Source organism: Delphinapterus leucas, chromosome 15 (assembly GCF_059928025.1).
Source record: "Delphinapterus leucas isolate spDelLeu-1000000601 "Yukka" chromosome 15, BTC_Dleu_Yukka2, whole genome shotgun sequence".
NCBI classification, from domain to species: domain Eukaryota; kingdom Metazoa; phylum Chordata; class Mammalia; order Artiodactyla; family Monodontidae; genus Delphinapterus; species Delphinapterus leucas.
Window position 1 is genome coordinate 74,671,301 of NC_143143.1, and position 21,198 is coordinate 74,692,498.

The 21,198-nt window shown below is 45.9% G+C and overlaps 1 protein-coding gene across 4 annotated transcripts in view; it reads left to right on the plus strand.

Moving 5' to 3' along the window:
- Positions 1–21,198, plus strand: part of EYA2 (EYA transcriptional coactivator and phosphatase 2) — a 254,907-nt gene that overhangs the window by 29,658 nt on the left and 204,051 nt on the right. Inside the window, exons 1-2 of one of the 4 annotated variants that reach the window (XM_089897017.1) lie at positions 8,399–12,520; positions 13,078–13,121. The exons of 1 other annotated variant lie outside the window; for it this stretch is intronic. The gene's annotated coding sequence lies outside the window, so the exon portion shown is untranslated. Of the gene's footprint in view, positions 1–5,038; positions 5,151–8,398; positions 12,521–13,077; positions 13,122–13,153; positions 13,430–21,198 lie in introns of those variants that run through there. 2 more of the 4 variants (XM_089897015.1, XM_089897016.1) reach the window with 2 other exon arrangements.

Here is a 21,198-nt window from a genome sequence, read left to right on the forward strand (position 1 = left end):
GGGGTTGGGAGGAAGGAAGGATAAATAGGTGGAGCACAGGGATCTTTAGGGCCGTGAACTCCTCCATGTCATTATACATTTGTCCAAACCCATAGAATGTACACCACCAAGAGTGAACCCTGATGTGGAGTATGGACTTCAGGTGATAATAATGTGTCAATACGTGTTCTTTGATTGTAAAAATGTACCACTCTGGTAGGGGAGTGTTGATGGTAGAAGCAACTGTGCATGCGTAGGGGCAGAGTATATTTAGGAAATCCCTGTACCTTCTGCTCAATTTTGCTGTGAACCTAAAAGTGCTCTAAAAAAAAAAAAGTCTTTGAAAAAAAAGAATCGGCTGATAGCATGGTGGCCAAGAGTGCGGGCTCTGGAGCCAAAAGCCTTTATTCAATCCACTTGCCAGCGTGGAAACCCTGGCATGTTACTTAACATCTCTGGGCCTCAGTTTTCTTCTCTGTAAAATGGGGTTAACGACAATACCTCTTCATAGAGTTGTTCTGAGGGTTAAATGACACAGAGTAAAACAGTGCCTGGCAGATCGATATTCAGCATCGATGAATATGTGCTGTTATTCTTATTTGCAAGCTTTTAAATCCATTTCACGTACTCAGACCTGGAACTCAGACCCCAGTGACGTACATCAGGGCACAATCGCCTAAGTGGCTGACTCTGCTTCTCTGCAGTCGAGCCCTGGGGTTGCAATTGGGTCGATTTTTCACTGACCACTGAGCAATCATCTCCGGGCTGCAGGAGTAGCCAGATGGGCCTTGAGTGTCCCAAGAAGAAGCCATCCAAGCTGATCAAGCACTCGCCTTCCCCACCAATAGGAATCTCAGGAGAATTATGGAAATATCTTTGCACATGGAAGAGATTAATTCATGTGGCCACAAATAGCTCGAACACTGTGTCCTCAGCGCTGTAATCTCCTATCCCCTGAAATTTACTCAGGGTGCCAGCTCGGCAGCCAGAAAAGCCACAGGGCTGCCTTAGCTACTCAGCCTGTTTAGCTGGGGTACTTCTCAGGAATTGCAGGGGGCAGGATGAGATTAAGTCGTTTGATTGTTTTTAATTTCACCCTCCCACTACTACCCCCACCATAACCTACTTCTGCCCTCCCACACATCAGCCAAGTGGATTTGTTGCATGGCCCCCTGCGTTCCCACCTCCAGACCTTTGTCTGCCTAGTTCCCCCACCTAGAATACCCTCTTTTTATTCCCATGGCCACCTTTCTTGTCTCCACATGGCTAAATACCAACATCCTTCAAGCCTGGTGCCACCACCTCCGCCTCCCGCTAGCAGATCGTAGATGTTTTTACAGGGTGTGGACCTGGAATGGGTTTTATTTTTTATATTTTTTTAAAGATTTTTTTGATGTGGACCATTTTTAAAGTCTTCATTGAATTTGTTACAGTGTTGCTTCTGTTTTATGTCTTGGTTTTTTGGCCTGGAGTCATGTGGGATCTTAGCCCCCCGACCAGGGATCAATCCTGCACCCCCTGCATTGGAAGGCAAAGTCTTAACCACTGGACCGCCAGGGAGGTCCCTGGAATGGGTTTTAAATCGCAGCTCTGCTTAAGGATAGGTAAGGGGCTTACTCTCTGTGAACCTCAGTTTCTGGCCCTGTAGGATGGGAAGGCTGATCCGTACCTTCCTCATAGGATCCTTTTAAGGAGAGAAGTGTGTTAGGTAGGTGCTTGGCACCACTGAGCATGTGGTAAGGACTCAATAAATGTTAGCTCAGGGCAGGTGAGGCATAAGCAGACCCCTTTAGATGGCAGGGGCGGGGAGGACATCAGAAGACGTGAGAGAGGCTGGCAGCTGCTGGTTGGCTGGCCACACCTCCATGAATGAGGCCAACAAGGAGACAACCCGCCCACATTTAGGCAGCAACATGGATAAGAAGAGCTTGGTGTCAGCTCCTGCATCCCCTTAGTCCCACAGGGCTGCTCGTTTCCAAAAGCTCCTCCAGAGTCACAGGATTGGCTCTCACTGGTCCAAATTGGGTCATGTGCCCATCCCAGAACCAATCACGGATGGCCAGGGATGGGTCGAGGCTCTGATTGACCAGGCTTGGAGCATGTGGCCATCAATCACATTGGTCAGGGCCGGGATAAGGCTCTGATTGTCTAGGCTTGGGACCTGTACCCACCCCTTTAAACGGCACTGTGGGACTCTCAGCTTCATCCAAACTATGTGGACGGAGAATGGAGGCGGAGTTCTCTAGAGGAAAGTCAGGATGCTGTTAGAGAAGACGAGACAAATGCTGGGTAGGTAGTAACAACAGGTGTCAACTAGACTCTTGAGGAAGACAGTTTATTTCAGCCTGATTGCATGGACTGAATGAGAATTCAAAAGGTGAGATGGGGAGCCTGGAGTGAGGGTAAGGGAATCTCAGGAGGAAGGAACAGCACGAGCAAAGGCCCAAAGGTGTGAAGTGACGTGTTTAGGAAACAAAAAGGAGCTCACCTGCTTGGAGCACAGGGAGTGTACTTAACATGATTTATTTAATTCCTACAGCAGCCCTGTGAGCGGGTACTAAGATTAGCCTTGTTTTTTTATTTCAGATGAGGAATCTGAGGCACGGAGAGGTGACATCATTTGCCCAAGGTCACAGAGCTGCTAAGTGGTTTACCTCTCCACTAAGGTACATGATATCAAGGTCCCCATTTTCCAAGAGAGTCAGATGGGTATCGGGAGGTGATGTGCCTTGAAGACAGTCATGGTAATAATAGTAATTACTAACGTCACCATTTATTGAGCATTTCTTATGTGCTCAGTAAATGGACCGGGAGATGGGTAGGTGGGCAAGGTTGGAGAATTGAGCAGGGGCTAGGTGACCAGAGGTCTTGAATGTCAGGTGACTCAAAGAGGAAAGGGCTATGGTCCAATTTGTGTTTTAGAATTTATTCATTCATCCAACACAAATTTGCTGAGCACCTACTATGTGAATAAACAAACTCCTTGGTTACGTTTTCATGATACCCAAGGGCAGTGATAGGAAACCAGACTGGAGACGCTGAGTCTCAAGGCAGGGAGGCCAGGGGGGGAGGCTGGTGCACCAGTGCAGGCAGGAGAGGGTAAGACTTCACTGGGGTGTGGAGCACTTTCCCCCAGAATCACAGCTGTAATCAAAGGCAAACCCGGACTATATAGAGGGAGTGCTTGAGGCCGATTTCCAGGCTCTCGTGTGCTGCCCCTTCAGGGCACCTGCTGGGCACAGTTGTGTAGCATCTGCTTGGCATAGGCTGCCACCAGCTGAATTACTCAGGCTAGATTTGATTCTTGGCTGCTGCGGGCACTACCGTCTGTGTGACCTGCCTCACATCTCCGGGCCTCGGTCTCCTCCACTAAATGGCTTAGTGATAGTACCCGCCTCGTGGGGTTGTCATGAGGATTAAATGGGACCATGCTGGCCAAGTGTTTGGCACATAAGAAATGCTCAATAAATGGTGACGTTAGTAATTCCTATTATTACCATGACTGTCTTCAAGGCATGTCACCTCCCAATACCCATCTGACTCTCTTGGAAAATGGGGACCTTGATATCATGTACCTTAGTGGAGAGGTAAATCACTTAGCAGCTCTGTGACCTTGGGCAAATGATGTCACCTCTCTGTGCCTCAGATTCCTCATCTGAAAAAAAAAAAACCAGGGCTAATCTTAGTACCTGCTCACAGGGCTGCTGTAGGAATTAAATAAATCATGTTAAGTGCTTAGAAAAGTTCCCGGCACATAATATGCTCTCAACATACAGCGAATAAATAAACATCAGTAGTAGTAGTATATTTTTAATGAGTAGGAGTAATTGTGATAATTAAGTGAGGTTATGACATAATGAGGGCTTATCAAATAGCGGCTATTATCAGTATCATCATATTCCCATCAAATACTTTGAGGGGAAATGACAGCGTTTGGTTTTGCGGACAAAAGGGACACCATTTCCTCCCACAAAGGCAGATGCCTTTCTCCCAGATCACACAGGTATTAAATATTGCTCCTTGGGTGGGGTGAAAAGACATCAATTGAGGAACACTTGCCCCCAGCCCTCTTCAGTCAGGACAGGAAAATGAGGCTGGTTCCTCTCCCTGACTCACTTCTCCCAGGATAATTAGAGGGGTGTCCTCCACTCCTCCTGACAATCCTGTTGTTGCCAGGATTCGACTAAAACTGGCGTTTTGGTGTTGTGACTTGGGGATTTTTTTTTTTTCCCCTCATGCCTGGAATAATTTGTGGCTCCATTTACAAGAGTCAAGTTCTTATGATCAACCCCACTCAGGTCCCGGAAGGAGTAATGCCTGGAAAGTGGTTTGGAGAGGTCAGTTGAGGGCAGAGTCCAAAGTGATTTTAAGTGGCCCAGCTAAGTGCCAGGCAGAATGGGGAGCCCTTTTAATTTATGACAGTCTTGCCCTGTGAAGAAAAAAGACAACACTGCTCTGGAGCAGTTTGACTGCAAAGTAATAAATTCCTTTGTGTACGTTAAAAGTAAACACAGATCTAGCTCATGTTTCAGAAGGAAAAAATCTCTGCTGGTTGGGGCATTGGGGTTGAACTCATGTACCAGAACCTACAGGAGGAACTTCATGGAGAATAAGGAGTTTATAATCATCGTACATTTTTTATTTATATGGATTTGATCTGAGACTGCCTGAGATCACAACTTCCAAAGCTGTGTGACCTTAAGCAAGTTACTTCACTTCTCTGTGCCTCATCTGTACAATGCAAGAATAATAGTACTAGTTTTGAGCGTTGTTGTAAGGATTAAAGGAATTATTAGGCATAAGGAAGAACAGTGCCTGGGACAGTAAACACACTTGGTAAGGGTTGGTTACTATTACCTTATACAGACTTTTGTTTGGGGGTTGGTGGTAATTTTCTGCCTGGCGCACAGGAAAGCCAGTCTAGAGAATGGCCTTGTTGTTTGCAAGAGAAACCTATAATTGTCTGTTTCTCCTTGGTTTTCTAGCTTGGGAGTCCAATGCATGCATTTCATCGTGCCTTGATTTTTTTTTTTTTTTCTTTTTTAATCCAACCTTTCAGGACATGCTTCCAGCAAAGCATTTTAGAATTCTTGAATTCCAGAGAGATTTTTTCTGGCCACATCAGCTAACAGAGGAACTCTTCAAAACCAAGAGAAGCCTGCAACCCACTGGTTAGAAAATTGACTCATTCATTCATTCTACAAATATTTCTTGTGGGCTTACGATTTGCCAGGTCTCTGTGCCAGGCTCAGGGTACAAAGCAAGCATGACGTAGTACAGCTGACTCTTTGGGGAACCAGACCCTGATTTGTACCAGAGCTGTACCTGCGTCAATCCACTTAATCATCACCACAATCCTATGATAGATGCTGTTTGCATTCCCACTATACAGATGAGAAAACTGAGGCACGGAGAGGTTAAGTAACCCAAAGGGCTACTTAAATAGAGTCCAGATTCAAACCCAAGCAGCCTGCCTCCAAAGTCTATACTCTTCTCTTTTTCTCCCCAGTTTTTTAATTTGGAAAATATCAAACCGACAAAATTTACCAGTTTGGTACAGTGAACATCAGATACCTGTCACATGTCACCAGTTGTTAAAAGTTTGCCACATTTGCTTTATTACTCTCTTTCTCTCTAAATTTTTGCTCGACCATTTGAGAGTTACTTGAATTCTTCATCCTTGAATATTTTAGTGTATGTAGTAGTTATCTATTGCTGTGTAACAAATTACCCCCCAAATGTAATGGCTTGATAAAACAAATATTTATTATATCATAGTGTTGTGGGGCAGGAATCTGGATGCAGCTTATCTAGGTCCTCTGCTTCAGGGTCCGTCGCTAGTCTGGAATCAAGGCCTCAGCTGGGGCTGCATTCATGTGAGGCATCGCTGCGCTCACTCACATGGCTGTTGGCAGGAGGCCTCAGCCCCTCTCCACATGGGCCTCTTTGCAGGGCTGCTCATGACATGTCAGCTGGCTTCCCACAAAGTGAGCAATGAGAGAGAGAGTGACAGAGAGAGATGGAGAGAAATGGAGAGAAGGAGAGAGAGAGAAAAAGAGGGGGGTGAGCTGCCAAGAAGCCAGGATGAAAGCCACAGTCTTTTATAACCCAATCTCATAAGTGATACATCATCACTTGTGCCGTTTGCCACTGGTTACACAGAGCAGCCCTGGCACCATGTGGGAGGGGACTTCACAGGAGTATGAAAACCAGGAAGTAGAGATCACTGGGGCATCTTGGATACTGGTTACAAGGAGATTCTACACAACTCCAATAATATTATCATACTCGGGATATTTATTATTAACACTGTACTACCATCTAATATTCTTTCCCTATTCAAAGTTCTTCATAATGTCTTTTAGATCAGATTTTTAAATTTAGTCTAGGGTCCAGTCTAGGATCCTGCATTTTACTTACTAGTTGTTTTCCTTTGGTCTCTTTTCATCTGGGGCAATTCTTCAGTTATTTTTTGTTTATTTGTGTGTTTTTGTTTTGTCGTTCAAAACATTGGCATTTCTTGAAGAATCCAGGCCATTTATTTTGTAGAATGTTCTCAGTTTGGATTTATTTGATGTTTCCTTGTGATTATTCAGGTTAAACAGTTTTGTCAGGAATACCGCGTAGGTGACATTGTAGAGTCTGCCCAGTACCACCCTCCGGGGAAAAGAAACAAACAGTCATATGGGGAATAACTGTTCAGTGTGATAAGTGTTGCTCATAGCTAGAGGACGTACAGGATACCCCGGGGGTCCCCCAGGACATCCTACCACGTAGACCATGTAGACCACAGGGCATCTAACCAAGTTTGGTTGGGGGCAAGGCTCAGGGAAGACTTCCAAGGGAAGGTAACAGCAACGATGAGACTCGAGGGATGAGTAGGTGTGACCCAGCAAAAGATGGCGAGAAGTGTTCCAGGGGGTGAGAACAGCATGTTCGACAGCCCAGAGATGAAGAAGCCCAGCCAACTGGCAGAACTGAAGGAGGTTTGGGGTAGTTGAATCAGAGAGTGCAAGGGGCAGAGAGGCGAAAGGTGTTATTGGGAGTCAGGAAGGGGCAGCAGCCAGCTCAGGTAGGGCCGGCTAAATCGTGTGGATCAGTCATGATCTTAGTTGCAAATAACAGAATCCACTTCTGCTAGTTTAAGCAGAAGTGAGGGAAGGGCCAAGAAAAGGCATGGTGGTCACATAGTGCCCGGCCCAGACCTGGGGCCTGCTCCAGTGGATGATGACTGCCACAGCCAGGCCCCGGCCCCTGAAAATCCTTCCCAGGCCCTGGCAAGGATGCGGCTGCTGGAACATCTGCTCTGGCTGCTTCTGGAAGCCATTGTCTTTGCCAGCACCGGATGGCTTCTGTATGGCACATCTTCTCCTTTGAGCCGTCGGCTCCTAATCTAAGTTTCAGGAGGGTGAGTCTGATTGGTGGAGCACAGGTCCCATGTCTGCATTCTAGTTGCACAGGAGGCTGAGAAAGCAAATTTCTGGCATCTTCTATGGGGATCTGAGGCCCATGATGTGGGAATTCCCCCAAATGGGAGAAGTGTTCAAAGGCGGTGCCAGCCAACAAGGGAGCTGACTGATCACTTTGCACAGTGGAGAGTTTGAACATCATCTGTGAGCCCCACGGCACCTCTGAAGGGTCTGAAACAGTGCAGTGGTCAGACTTTTGGAGGGGACAGAGGAGAGACAGACGGGCAGTCAGAACCTGTGGGTCATCCCAGAAAGACATGAGGGCGTATCCTGAACTGTGTATCGGTCTTGGGATGGAGAGGAGGGGATGGTTGGAAGAGAAATCTCAAAGATGGAGTCTGCCTTAGATTGTAGAGGTGAGAGGGAGTTAGGGAAAGGGAAATGGTCAGAGTTAGGGATGAACGAGCGTTGGGAGGTCAATGTCTTTAAGAAGCGGGGGGTTGTCTGGAATTCAGTGCATCAGCTTGTGACGCTTAAGGCAACCTGAAGATGGAAAGTGCTCTTTCCTGGACAAGTTAAATCACATGGTTCAGATTCTGCCTCTCTTAGGAGGGACACTCAGCATAGTGGGTAAGACTCAGCCCACTGCCTGGCTTGAAGTTCCAGTGCTACTCAGCTGGGCAAGTTGTTCAAATGCTCTATTTTCCCATCTGTATAATGGACATACTACCAGTACCTACATCTTGGGGTTGTTGTGAAGAGAAACCAGTTAATTGGTCTCTTCCAGACCTGCCATTCCAGACCCGGAGAGACTAGGTTTGGGGCTAGCTTCCTCTTCTTTTGGTAACTTGCCTTGATTTCCCTTGAAGAGCCCCTCACCCACTCTCAGGATGCAGGCTTTTGCCTCTGTTCTAGTTCTGTGGTGTGTTGTTTCATCATGTTATCTTTACTCCAAAGTTTCGTGAGGAGCTTACACCTCTCTCTCTCTCTTTCTCTCTCTCTCTCTCTCTCTCTCTCTCAACCACTGGACAGATCCATTCCACCTTCTTGACATAAAATCACTTTGATTGTCCTTTTGGGAAACACTCCTTCCCCACTCCCAGTTCAGGAGGGTCTCACTCCCCTTCCCATATGGTGAGCATAAGACACAGATCTGACCAATGAGTGCATAGCATCACCCTGGTGATGGTGATTGGTTCAGAGATGGTCACATGATCCAAGCTTAGCCAATCAGAATAATTCCTGGATTTTAGCTGGTACTATTAGGAAAAAAAAGTATGCTCTTACTATGTACTGGGATTGAAGAGCTGGCAGGGGGTCAGGCTGGACACACCAAGAACTTATCTTTGCCAACAACTTGGGGGAGAGAATGCCTGAGGATGAAGCCAACATGGAGGAAAGCAAAACAGAGAGAGAGAGAAAGACAGGGAGAGAAGTAATGACTTTACTAGTTTTTAAATCCCTTGATCAAGCTATATCTGAAGCTAGCTACTCCTCAGGTTTCCAGTTATGTGAGCCAATAAATTCTCTTTTTTACTTAAACTAGCTAAACTTCCTGTCATTTGCACCAAAAATGGCAGTAATATACACATCTTCCAGGGAAAAAGAATGATTTACTGTAAATCCTTACCACAGAAACTAAGTTGTTCGCAGCAGAACTTCGCTATAAGAAAGCAGGACTGATATTTTTAGAAATCAGAGCTCGTCGCTTCCTGCCCTCTATTTGTAAGAGATGGTGCAGGGAAAACTCTAGACTTCCTGCCTTGCATAATGGGCCTGCCCATCCCCAGGAAATTCATCAAGGCCTAGTTGTTCCACTTATTACTGCTGGGATCTTGGGTAAGTCACTTACCCTCTGTAAACCTCAGTTTCCTTATCTGTAAAATGGATATATTAACAAGACATAAAGTTTGAGGGGAGAGTAAAGTAATATATGTTAAGCATTAGGACAGTGCTGGGTATATAGTAAGTGCCCAATAAAACGTAGCCATTCATAGTTGTTATTAGATGAAAGATCTTCTGTGTGCCCAATATTGTTCAAAGATCTGTGAGAAGATATACAAGAAGTATGATATGCCTGCCTGATATCTCAGGAATCTTCATGGAGGAGAAAAGACTTGATCTGGCCTTTCAGGGATTCACCTAAATTTAAAAACATAAATAAATAGATAGATGGCTTCCTAGACAGAGTGGGCAGAAACGTAAATCAATGAACTGTTTCACAGATAAGGACACAGAAGCACCGAGAGGTTAAATCATTGGCCCAAGATCACTTTGGTCCTGAGTGGGGACCCAGGATTGGTGTGTCTGGATCCAGAGCCCACATTCTTAATCACTCTGCAAATACTGCTATTACTAATTTTAAAAATAAATGAAAATAACAATAGCAATTATTGAGGTCACATAGCTTATAGGCACCAGTACAAAACTCAAATGGTGATAAGGATATAAAAGAAAAGGCATAAAAGATCACCCATCTAGCCAGGGCTTGGGCCCATCTCTGTAGGCCTTTGGCCCTCAAGGGGTTAAACACTTTGCTCTGCGATGGTGGCCAGGCCAAGGCAAAGGACTCTGGGAGAGGAAGGCGACAGGCCATCTGAGGGAGGGGTGGACAGCTCCAGGCAGCTGGTAGCATTGGGGGCTGTGGCCAGCTGTCTCCCACAGACCAGGCTGGGTACCCCCAGGCCTCTCACAGGCAAGGCCCAACAGCTGTGGGAGGGGAGTGGTGCCTGCCGCCTCAGGGGACCTGCAGAGCGAGCCAGTGACCCCAAGGTGAAAGATTTGCCTGCCGGCTCCCCAGCCTCCTGACTCACCATCTGTCTCACCACCTGGAAGGGCCACTTCTGATGGTTCCCTTTGGTGTAAACGGGGAAACAACTACGAAATAAACAGTGGGAGCTGTGTAAGATGTGCCACCTTTCGAAAGCCCCAGGCCTGATGGCTGCCAAGGTGTATTTGGTGGAGAAAGCTGGTCAGGGGCATCAGCAAGGAGACCATGTGCCGGATGGTGCAGTGGGAAGGCCTGTGCCTTGGAATCACACAGGCCCAGGTTCAAATCCTGGCTCTGGGCAAGTCCCCGCACTGGAGCACAGTATCACGTATGTCTTCTGTAAAGTGGCAGTGGAAGGATTTAGTGAGATGATGCAAATTAGACACAATCTCTAGGACCAAACTCCTAGATTCACATCCTTAGTTGTGGCCTCAGCAGGCTCTTTAATCTTTCTGGGGCTCAGCTTCTAAAATTCCTAAAATAGGGTGACGATATCCATCTTATCTATCTTCCAGGGCTAGGGTGAGAAAATAATTGCACTGTGCGTAGAACTTTAGTCAGCACTATTAGGAGAGTCAGTTTATCCTGGTAGGTAACAGTGCCCGCCTACCAGCTGTCTGACCTGGAGCAAGTTACTTGCCCTCTCTGTGCCTTGGTTTCCTCATTTGTAACATGGAGATCCTCAAAGGCTTGTCATAACGGTTAGAGGAAATATTTTAAAAGCCCCTCAGAGCATAGTGGCGAGTACACAATAGACGCTGGCTCTTCGTATTATGAAAGTGTTTATCAATTGTGAAGTAATTGTTACTAGACTTCTTATTATTGACATTGTTTCTAGAACATTCCTCACCAAGGAGGGTACGGTGGACAAGCCGAGGAAAGGCACCATTTTGTAAGAGAAGGACCTTCTTAGAGAAAAGATGAGAGCGGGGGAAAGGGGCCACCGACCTAGGGACATTTTTCGTGTAGTTGAGAGAACCTAACAGTTGAGTTCATACAGTTCCAAAATGCAACCTCTCGAAGGCTTCCAACAACCAGCTGCGCAGCCTTGAATATGTACTTACCGCCGAATTAAGTGTGAGCAGGGCTCTCCGCTGGGCTCAGGTCCCCTCTCTGACACTAGCTGTGTGACTTTGGGCAAGAGCAGGTGACTTAACCTCCCCAAGCCAGGTTCTCTCATCTGTGAAATGAGGACCCCAACAGACCTGCCTCACAGGGAGGATTCTGTGAGTGAATCCTCGTAGGGCAGCGGTTCCCAACCAGGGGCGACTTTTGCCCCTCCCCCACAAGGGACATTTAATAGTGTCTGCAGACATTGTTGTCACAACTGGGGAGAGGATGCTACAAGCATCTAGTGGGTAAAGGCCAGGGATGCTGCTAAACAGTGCCCAGGACAGCCCCCCAACAGAGAATTATCCAGCCCCAAATGTCAGCGGGGTCAACGGAAATCCTGACCGAGTGTATGGGCCTTAGCACAGTGCCAGTAAACAGTAAGTGCTCGTGTTTGTTGAATGACTAAAAAAATCTTGCTGTCTCCAAGTCTCAGCTTTCTCCTAGCATGGAGAGAATATATATGTTTACCTCACAGATTTGTCATGAGATTTAAGGAGAAAAATCCACTGAAGTGCCCGGCCCGAGGCATGGCCCCCTCTGGGCCCAGTAACTGTTGTCAGCTGTTGAATGAATGTTGTAACCAGGGGGCACAGAGTCCCAGATCCAGCATTTGGGCAGGAAGGCTCACCCTGGAGGCCAGCTTGCCTGTGCTCCGCGTGAATTTCTTCCAGTTCAAACTTTTATCCCCGAAGGACTTCAAGGGTGACATATACCTAAACAAAAAAGGATGGTAGCAGAGTATGCAGAAGGAAGCTAGAATCCATTTGACCCCCGGTGTTCCCCCTCGTCGCTAATTTCCAAAGCTGTAAGAATTTTAAGGGAAACTTAATCCACGTGTTGTTGCCTGTTTGTAATTCCTTGTAATTCCTCAAGACGCCTTTCTGTTAATAGAACCTCTCCGTGGCTTGAAGCCCATTATTTTTCTCTTTTGCTTTTCTCTCTCTCCCTCTCTCCTCTTTTCTTTCTCTTTAAAAAGATGCCATCACACCATCGTAAAGCAATTATACTCCAATAAAGATGTTTAAAAATATTTTTTTTAAAAAGGAAAAAAAAGAATAAAAGATGCCTTTTCTCTCAAGAACAGGAAGTTGGCTTGGGCCAAAAACAAACAGGGTGGATGCTGAAAGCTCCTGGAGTTAACTTGGAGCCTCCAAACGCTCTCTGAGCAGGTTTCCGAGCAGAAGCCTCCTCCCTGTTCTGTCTTCTCTGGCTGGCCCCGGGGAGCCTCAGAAACAGCTGAAACAGGGAGGTGAGTGTGTGTGATGGGAGATTCTCACTCCAGCCCTGAGGACCGGGGTTGGGGCTGGGGACAGGATGCCCAAAGGCCCTTTCCAGTGGTGGACATCTCTGATTCTGTGAGGGGTTAGTAAGGGCCGCATAGCTTTGGGCCAGCTGCAGCCTCAGTCTCCTCGTGTGGGCAATGGGAGAGTAAGGGGCTGTTCAGAGTGCTGGGGTAAGGGGCCTGTGAGGAGAAGAACGCAGAGTGTGTGTCAGACATCTGGCAGTGCTTGGTGAGGACTCAGGGCTGCCAGCCACTGGTGTCACTGCATCTCAAGGGCATTTTTTGAAGCTTGCAGCTTCGTCTCTGAGATGGGCGGGGGGCGGGGGGCGGAAATAGCATCCACTCCATAGCATTGTTGGGATGATCCAACCAGCTGTTTGCTGTCAAGCTCCCAGTAGGACCTGTCACTTAATTAGTATTCAGAAGAGTTTGTTATGTTTATGTCTTGTCTTAGTCAGTTTGGGCTGCTATAACAAGTTACCATAGGCTGGGTGGCTTAAATAACAAATGTTTACTTCTCACAGTTCTGGGGGCTGGAATTCCAAGATCAAGGCAGATCTGGTGTCTGGTAAGAGCTCACCTCCTGGTTCATACACGGCAATCTTATCATTGTGTCCTGTTGGAAGGGGCTGGGGAACTCTGTGGGATTTTTTTAAAGGGGTGCTAATCCGATTCATGAGGGCTCCACCCTCAAGACCTAATCACCTCCCAAAGGCGCCACCTCCAGATTACACCACACAGGGGGTTACATTTCAACATATGGATCTTGTGGGAGACAGAAACATTCAGACCATAGCATGTCTCAAATCTTACCTAATTGATGCCAACTGTGTACTAAGAAGAGTTATCAGGTAGGAAAGGAGAGGAGCATAAAAGGTAATAATGCTGCATTTACTATTTCTTGGCAATTTATTTGAAAAAAAAAATGGTTCTTTGAAAAAATATGCCCCTGGAATAGCAGTGGGAAGGTTCCTCCTTTATCTGGGTAGCCTTAGTCTCCCTGGGCCTCAGTTTCCTCATTTCCCTCAGTAAAATGGGGCTAATTACAGAATCTGCATCATATTGTGGATTGAATGAGATCTTCTGTGTAAAGTGCCTACCACAATGCCTGCCATTTCCTAAGTGCTGTGTAAGAACTGGCCGGAGTGAGCCTGGGCAGCTGGACTCTGAGTGCCAATCCGTTGAATTTTTAGAAAGCTCAAGCTCCCTATTTTTAACCAACTTCAATCCATTTCAGAGAGTTCAACCTCTCTTACGCCTCGGTATGTGATGATTTTGGACGGGATCTGCCTTTCACCTCTGTGGCCTGCTGGGCCCTGCTGGGCGTGTTGCAGGAAGGGATGCATCATTGCTCCTCTCTGCTTCGTCAGCTTTTGTAGCAAGCTCTTGATGTGACGATTGGGTGTTTTGCTTTAGCTTTTCAGACCTCTAGCAGGCTCCACGGCAGAGGGTGGAGGCGCTGGAACAATCAGATCAATCCACCAGCTGGCAAGTCTCACAGCGTGAAAGACACTGAGCTGTCCTACTCTGGCTTAAGGTCCAGCACTTGGGATCTTGTGTGCCTGGGATGAGGGCTGACTTGGAACCCAGGTGGTCCTGGCACAGAAGACCCTGAGCGCTGAGGGCCTCAAGAATAAGTGTTGACCTTGGGATCTGGGTACCATTTCCCAGTGGAACTTAGAGTCTCATGGTCGAGATTGGCTTTTCTCCAGTGCCTGCTTGTGTTTGAACTTCTTCCTCCTCTGGACCTCGCCCGTTGGGTCCCTGTAGGGCCACCAAACCCTCTGCCAAGATGGGCCATTGGTGGTGAGGGCTGCTCCCTCCTTACTTCTAAGCACAAAACCCTGGGAGGTCTTGCCTTTGGAGACAGGGTGCGGGGCTTTGTGTTTTATTACTGTGTATCGTTCTTGTTATTTTAACATTTATGGAGCACGTCTTAGCTGTGAACTCATTTCTTGCACATCACTGTGGTCAGAATCTCTCCAGGGTGCAGGGCCAGAGGTTATTTTGATTCATTTTGGCTTTTGCCCTATTTACCTTATTAAAAATATTGTTCTGCTCGGGGCTGCCTTTGTTCTAAGTCCTTTTCTGGATGTGGCTCTGGATCCACCCTAAGCCCCCAAACACCATTGTTTGAACATGAGCCTGGGCATACTTGAGGCCGTGTAGGCCAGGAATCAGCAAACATTTTTTGTAAAGAGCCAGGCAATAAATATTTTAGGCTTTGTGGGTCCAATGGTCTGTTTTGCAACTACTCAACTTTACTGCCATGGCATGAAAGCAACCATAGACAACACCTAAACTAGCAAAACTTTATTTACAAAAACAGAAGGCAGCTAGAATTTGGCCCAGGGCTGGTAGTTTACTGACCCCTAATGTAGATGACGGGGCCCTTGTTCTTCTACTAGGAACTCATCTTTAGCTCTTCTGTGGATCTCAAATGTAAGTCCTTACGTTTCAACCTGTTTCTACCTCGTTGTTTGATCCTCTGGAGCAGGGGCCAGCAAACTGCAGCCTACAGGTCAATCTGGCCAGATGCCTATTTTGTCCTTAAAGTTTTATTGGAACACAGCCATGCCCACTCACTTCTGTATGGTCTGTGCCTGCCTTCTCCCTACATCGGCAGAGTCAGAGTAGTTGTGACAGAGACCTCTGGGCCTCCAAAGCCTAAAATATTTAATGTCTAGCCCTTCACAGAAAACGTTTGCTGACCCTTGCCCTAGAGAGTTGGAAAAGGGCTTGGAAAACACCCTTTCTTTTCATGTACATGAAGAGCATTGAAATCAACTCCTCCAAACTTAGCATCTTAGACCTTTTATCCAGAGTTCTCCTGTCTAGTCCTCCAGATGTTTGTATGTATGTATGTATGTATGTATTTATTTATTTTGGGCCACACCTCACGGCTTATGGGATCTTAATTCCCTGACCAGGGATACAACCTGTGCCCCCTGCAGTGGGAGCGTTGGAGCCCTAACCATTGGACCACCAGGGAATTCCCCCTCCAAGTATTTTAGATGTTCTTTTCTGGGCCCTAAGTTTTTTCCAAAGTTCCAGACTACTGTTTTTAAAGACTTTTGACGATGATTCTCAGTAAGAAACATATTTATTGCAATCTTGTAATGACATAAAAAAGGAAAACCACATGTGCACATAGAAGACATACCCCCCACCAGCACCACCACCACACAAAATATATATATAAATAAAAGTTTCAAGAAACAATACTGACTCTTACTACAGGCAGTACACTCTCATATTTTCTATTAATATCAGTCAGGATAGGCTTGACTCTGCTGTAGTAACAAATAGCCCCAAATCTGAGTGACTTTAAATCAACAGATATTTATTTATTGCTCCTGCTCCATGTCCCTCCTGGGTCTTCTGGGGACCCTGAAGCTACAGAACATCACACACTAGTTCTCCAAGCCTCTGCCCAGAAAGGTTGCTTGTCATTTCCTTTAACACTTCTTTGGCCAAAGTAACTCACATGACCATAACTTTAAAATAGGATGAAGAGGTATAGTCCTACCCAACAGACAAACCTGGAATATTTGATGAACAGCATCCATAACTACCATATTAGTTATCTCAAAGACAAGGTTTTAAATTGTGGTTGGCATTTGAGGGGTTTTTAAGGGGTTAAGGGTTTAGCTTGGAAATATACTGTAATGTGCTCCATCAGGTAATACCAGAAACATAGATGACCCAGTTTCTTTTATGGAAAAAGCTGAAATTAGGAGTGAAATTGGGGCATAACGCTTTAGAAACTGTTCCAAGTATGAGAATAAGTCGGACCAAACCTAACTCTCATAGTCAAAACTTATAGTTACAAGTGACAGAAAACCCAATTCAGACTGGCTTAGTGAGTAAAGGGCATTTATAGGTTCAAGGAACTGAGAGTCCAGGTATAGCTGGTTCTGCATTCAGGTATAGCTGGTTCGGGGCTCAGGTGAGGCAGTCAGGATTCCAGGTGCTTTCTGCCTCTTGATTTTATTCGCCTCCATTTTTGCGACTTAAACTTCAGACTGTATGTAGAGCTAGATGGTAGGGGTAGCTCCATCCCCACATCCTCTCAGGCACATAGTAGGTGCTCAGTAAATACTTATTGAATGAACAGACTGCTCAAGATTGGCTCAAACTGTTGATACTTTTGTTTAAGTGTTAAGTTGATACCTGTTTTAAGACTTGTGTGCATTTGTCTGTGTATGGCCCAGAGGTTAAGGGTGAAGCAGATTGCTTTGATTGCAGCCTTGGCTGCACCGCTTACTGTGTGGCTTTGGGCAAGGGTCTCAACCTCTGTTTCCCTCAGTTCTGCTTCTGCACAGTGGAAGCTAAGAAGAGCTCCGACCTCGTAGAGTTGCTAGGAAGTTCAAAGGAGGTCGTAGTAATATTTACCGCCTCCTGACGGCTCACAAAGAGTCAAGTGCTGTCCTCAGGGATTTCCATGTATTATTGAATCTTCACAACCTCCCTATGAAGTAGGTACTATCGTAACATGTATATGACACATGAGGAAAGTATGACACAGAGAGGCTGAGTGGCTTGGGCTTAGTGAGTGCTGGATCGGGTGCACACGCAACCGTCTGGTGCCAGAGCCCATGTTTTTATCCACTGTGAGTGCAAAGTGCCTGGCACAGAGCAAGCACTCAGTAATTGAGAGAGTTCTCAGTGCATGCTTGTTAAAGGTGGTGGTGGGTCACGGTGAGGCTGCCCACCAAGAAAAAGTGAAGCCCAGCCTCCACCATAGGCTGCCCCCCACCCCGAGCCACCACTGGAGCTCTTCTTCTTCCACAGAGTGTGGGGCTGAGTCCTGCCAGTCCAGCCCCACGGATCCCCTGGGGCCAGTGGTGCCCATACTCACTCTACAAGATCCTCACTCCAGGTCAGCCCTGCTGGCATAGAAGCAGGACATCCTAAGACATTTACAGAAGAGGTTACATCCCCAGTGAGTTTAAGATGCAAAACTCAAGGCATTTCCCCAGAGTAATGAGGGTCAACAAGGAGTCATGCTATATCTACATGCACAGAAAATGGGAGTTCATCCATATTTCCATTTCATTCTATTTCAGTTTTGCACAACTCATGTAATTCAATTTTCAAATATCACCCTACTCTAAGGGACCTGACGTTTGAAGTCCCAGAACTCTATTTTTTTGAAATATTTTAACATGAAATAAAGTTTTGACATTATTTCTCGTATTAAAACTTGGAAGAAGCAAAAGAGAGATCGTCGAGTAATCGTCATAGCTTAATGTTTCTCTGCTATTTAGTGATGTGCTCCTGGTTGATGCTTTACATATACTAATTCTTTTAATCTTCATGATGATCCTCTGGGGCAGGTTAAATGTTAAGCCCATGTTACAGATGGGGAAACTGAGGTCACAAGGCTCAGTCACTCCCCAAGTTAACCCAGCTGGTAGGAGGGGCCCAGAAGCTGTGTCCATAACCTCCACACTACGTTGAGCCAGTTATGACACCCAACCCTAAGGAATATGGTACCATCATAGTGTTTGTAAAAAATCTCGGGGAACAGTGGATCGCGCTTTCATGTTTGGTGGAAAGAGCAGCATCAATGTAGAATATCCCATAGGAGCTCAACTATATTAAAAAATAAATGAATATAAGAACTAGAAGAGTTGGGGGCAGGGGAGATGTCCCAAAACATTGGCCTGGAACAGGTGTTTTCAACCTTGGCGATATTGACATTTGATCCTTTTTGGTGGGGGCTGCCCCGTGCATCGTAGGATGTTTAGCAGCATCCCTAGCCTCCGTCCACTAGGTGCTAGTAGCAGCCGCCGCCACCACCTCCCGGTGTAACAACCGAAAATTTCTCCAGTCATTGCCAAGTCTCCCATGGTGGGTGAAACCATCCTGGTTGAGAACTATATGGATAGAGATGCTAAGATCACAGGTAGCACTTTTCCTTTCTTTCTCTTTTCTATGGCTTCAAAGTTCCTTTAATAGATAAGCTTGGATTTTGTAAATAAGTTGGAACAGAGAAGCTCCCATTAGAAATGATCATGCCACTCTTTTTTTTTTTTTTAACATCTTTGTTGGAGCATAATTGCTTTACATTGGTGTGTTAATTTCTGCTTTATAACAAATTGAATCATGCCACTCTTGTTCAAAACTTTATAGCGAATTCCCAGTATACGCAGCCTTACCAAGGCCTACAAGGCCCTGCATGATGTGGCCCCTGGCTACTTCTTGGATGTGTTCTCCTATCCCTTTTACTCTTACTCACCACATCCCCACTGCTCTGCTATACTTTCTGTTTTTCAGACACACCTGGCTCATTTCCACCTCAGGGCCTTTGCATATGCTGCTCTGCCTGGTCACTCATCCCTGCCTCCTCTTCACATCACTTGTTATCTACATCAAGTGTCTGTTCAGATGTCACCTCCTCCAAGACACCTTTCCTGGTCACCCTGCCTAGAATAGTTATGTGTCCCCCGTTCACTGTCTCCCCCACTAGAATGTCAACTTCTGGAGGGCTGGGACTTTATTTTGTTTACTGTTCCATCTCCCAACCCTAGAACAATGCTTGGCACATAGTCAAAGTTCAATATATATTTGTGGAAGGAGGGTAGCAGAGAGAGAGAGAGGGAGGGAGGGAGGAAGGAGAACAATTAAGAAAAATAAAATCAGTAAACTTAGGAGCTTACGGTAAAGGCACAGTCTCACAACCCACACAGCTGTGTTTCTCTCTAAATTCCAGCTCATTTTGAATTTGTGGTTTACGGACAAAAGATTTGTGTAGCAAACAGACTCCAGGCAGCTAGCTCCCTTTGAGGGAACACATTAGTGTGATTTTTATGCTGCCTCTTTCCAGAAATACCATGTTGATGAGTGACCCATGTTAAAACAGCAATAACATAAGCAGATAGATGCTCCTTCCTCGAGCTGGTGAGTGACTGAAGGGCTCTTACGTGTTGTCCCTCAAACACCAGGAAGCACCCAGAGTCACCTCGTCCTCCTCAGCGTCTCCTGCTCAGCCTTGAGCAGAGCTGTGAGTTCATGTCACCCTTGAACTGGATCCAAAGGGAAATGAGCTCTGATGATGCAGAGTTCTTACAGCGAGGCATGTGTGATGCCCAGGGAAGCCTGGCTGTTGTGGTCTGCCTGCCGAACATTTTTGACAGAGGACTTATTCTACGTTTTTTGTTTGTTTGTTTGCCTTGATTTGGGGGTAGGGAAGAAGGAGTGCCATACCTTTGGTTATTCTAAAGGTCAGAATGGAACGCCAGCCTGTCCTGGGGCTGGGTTGATTTCCAGGCGCTGCTGGGTGAGCAGAAGGAGGTAGGGATTTCTTTTCTTTCTCTTCTTTTCGTTCTTTTGCTGTGTTGCTGATTTTCTCCAACATCTGCTCATGCAGTCAGCATACATTTAATGAGCACCTACTGTGTGCCAGCCAGGCCCCAGCCCGGCATTTAGGAAGTCTGAGGAGGTATAAGAACTGCTCTCCACAATTTCTGCTTCACACTCTTTGGGGTTCAAGTTTCTTGTGACTTTTTTTTCCTGTATTGGTTTTACTTTTAATTACAAAAGTAACAGGCTCATCATAAAATGTTGAGATGACGCTGAAATATATAAAGTAAAAGGTAGGAAGTCTCCATGTTTCCTCTTCGATGGCACTGCTGGTAATTGTCGGGTGTGTACGTTTGCAGATGTGTCTTAATATATACGCAAACCATCGTACAAAGTCATATAGTTTTCTTTTTACAAAAATGGGATCAGCTTTGCAACTTCCTACGTTCCACTTTTATATGGTGGACATTTTTCCATATCAGACACTGTTAGTAGGTTCATTGGCAGATATAGCATAATCTTTATTTTTCCTATGTTGGCCACCTGGTACAAGGATCAGCAAACTGTTTCTGTAAGGGGCCAGATAGTAAATATCGCAACTACTCAACCCTGTCACCATCATAGCACGAAAACAGCCATAGACATATGTAAACCAAGGGGCGTGGTGGTGTTTCAGTGAAACTTTATTTACACATCAGGTAGTAGACCACATTTGGCCTTCAGACCATAGTTTGCCAATCCCTGACCTTGTAGTCTTCCACATTTTTCCCTATACTCCTGTGTTCCTAAACACATGAATCTAAGCTTGGGTTTACTTGGTTTTTGGCTTTTTTTTTTTTTTGAGGGTTGAGAAGAGGCAGAAGGAATCACTGATTTTTTTTTAAATAATATATTACACATGTTTAGCATCATATTTTTTTTCTTAGTGTTATTCATGGAATTGCCTCTGAGACAATCGGTATCACTCTTGCTTATTATTCTCAGTGGCTGTATAAAATTCCACTGTGTAGGTAGATGATCTGTATTGGTATAGGTAATGCTAGCTGCTGTAACAAATAAGTCTTATAGTCTGTGGGCTTAACACAATCACAGCTGATTTCTCACTCACTACAGTGTTCCTGGTAGACCAGTGTTCTGCATGTGGTCCACCAGGGACCTGGGCTCCCTTTAGCTCTGCCTCCTTTAGTGCCTCAGAGGCTAGTCCAGTCAGCAGGTGGATAAAGAAAGAGAGGGAATGATCAAGTGGTAAACTCTTTACCAGCCAAACCTATACGTTGCACACAACATTTCTGCTCATAGTTCATTGGCCAGAACTCAGTCATTGGCTGCATCTAACT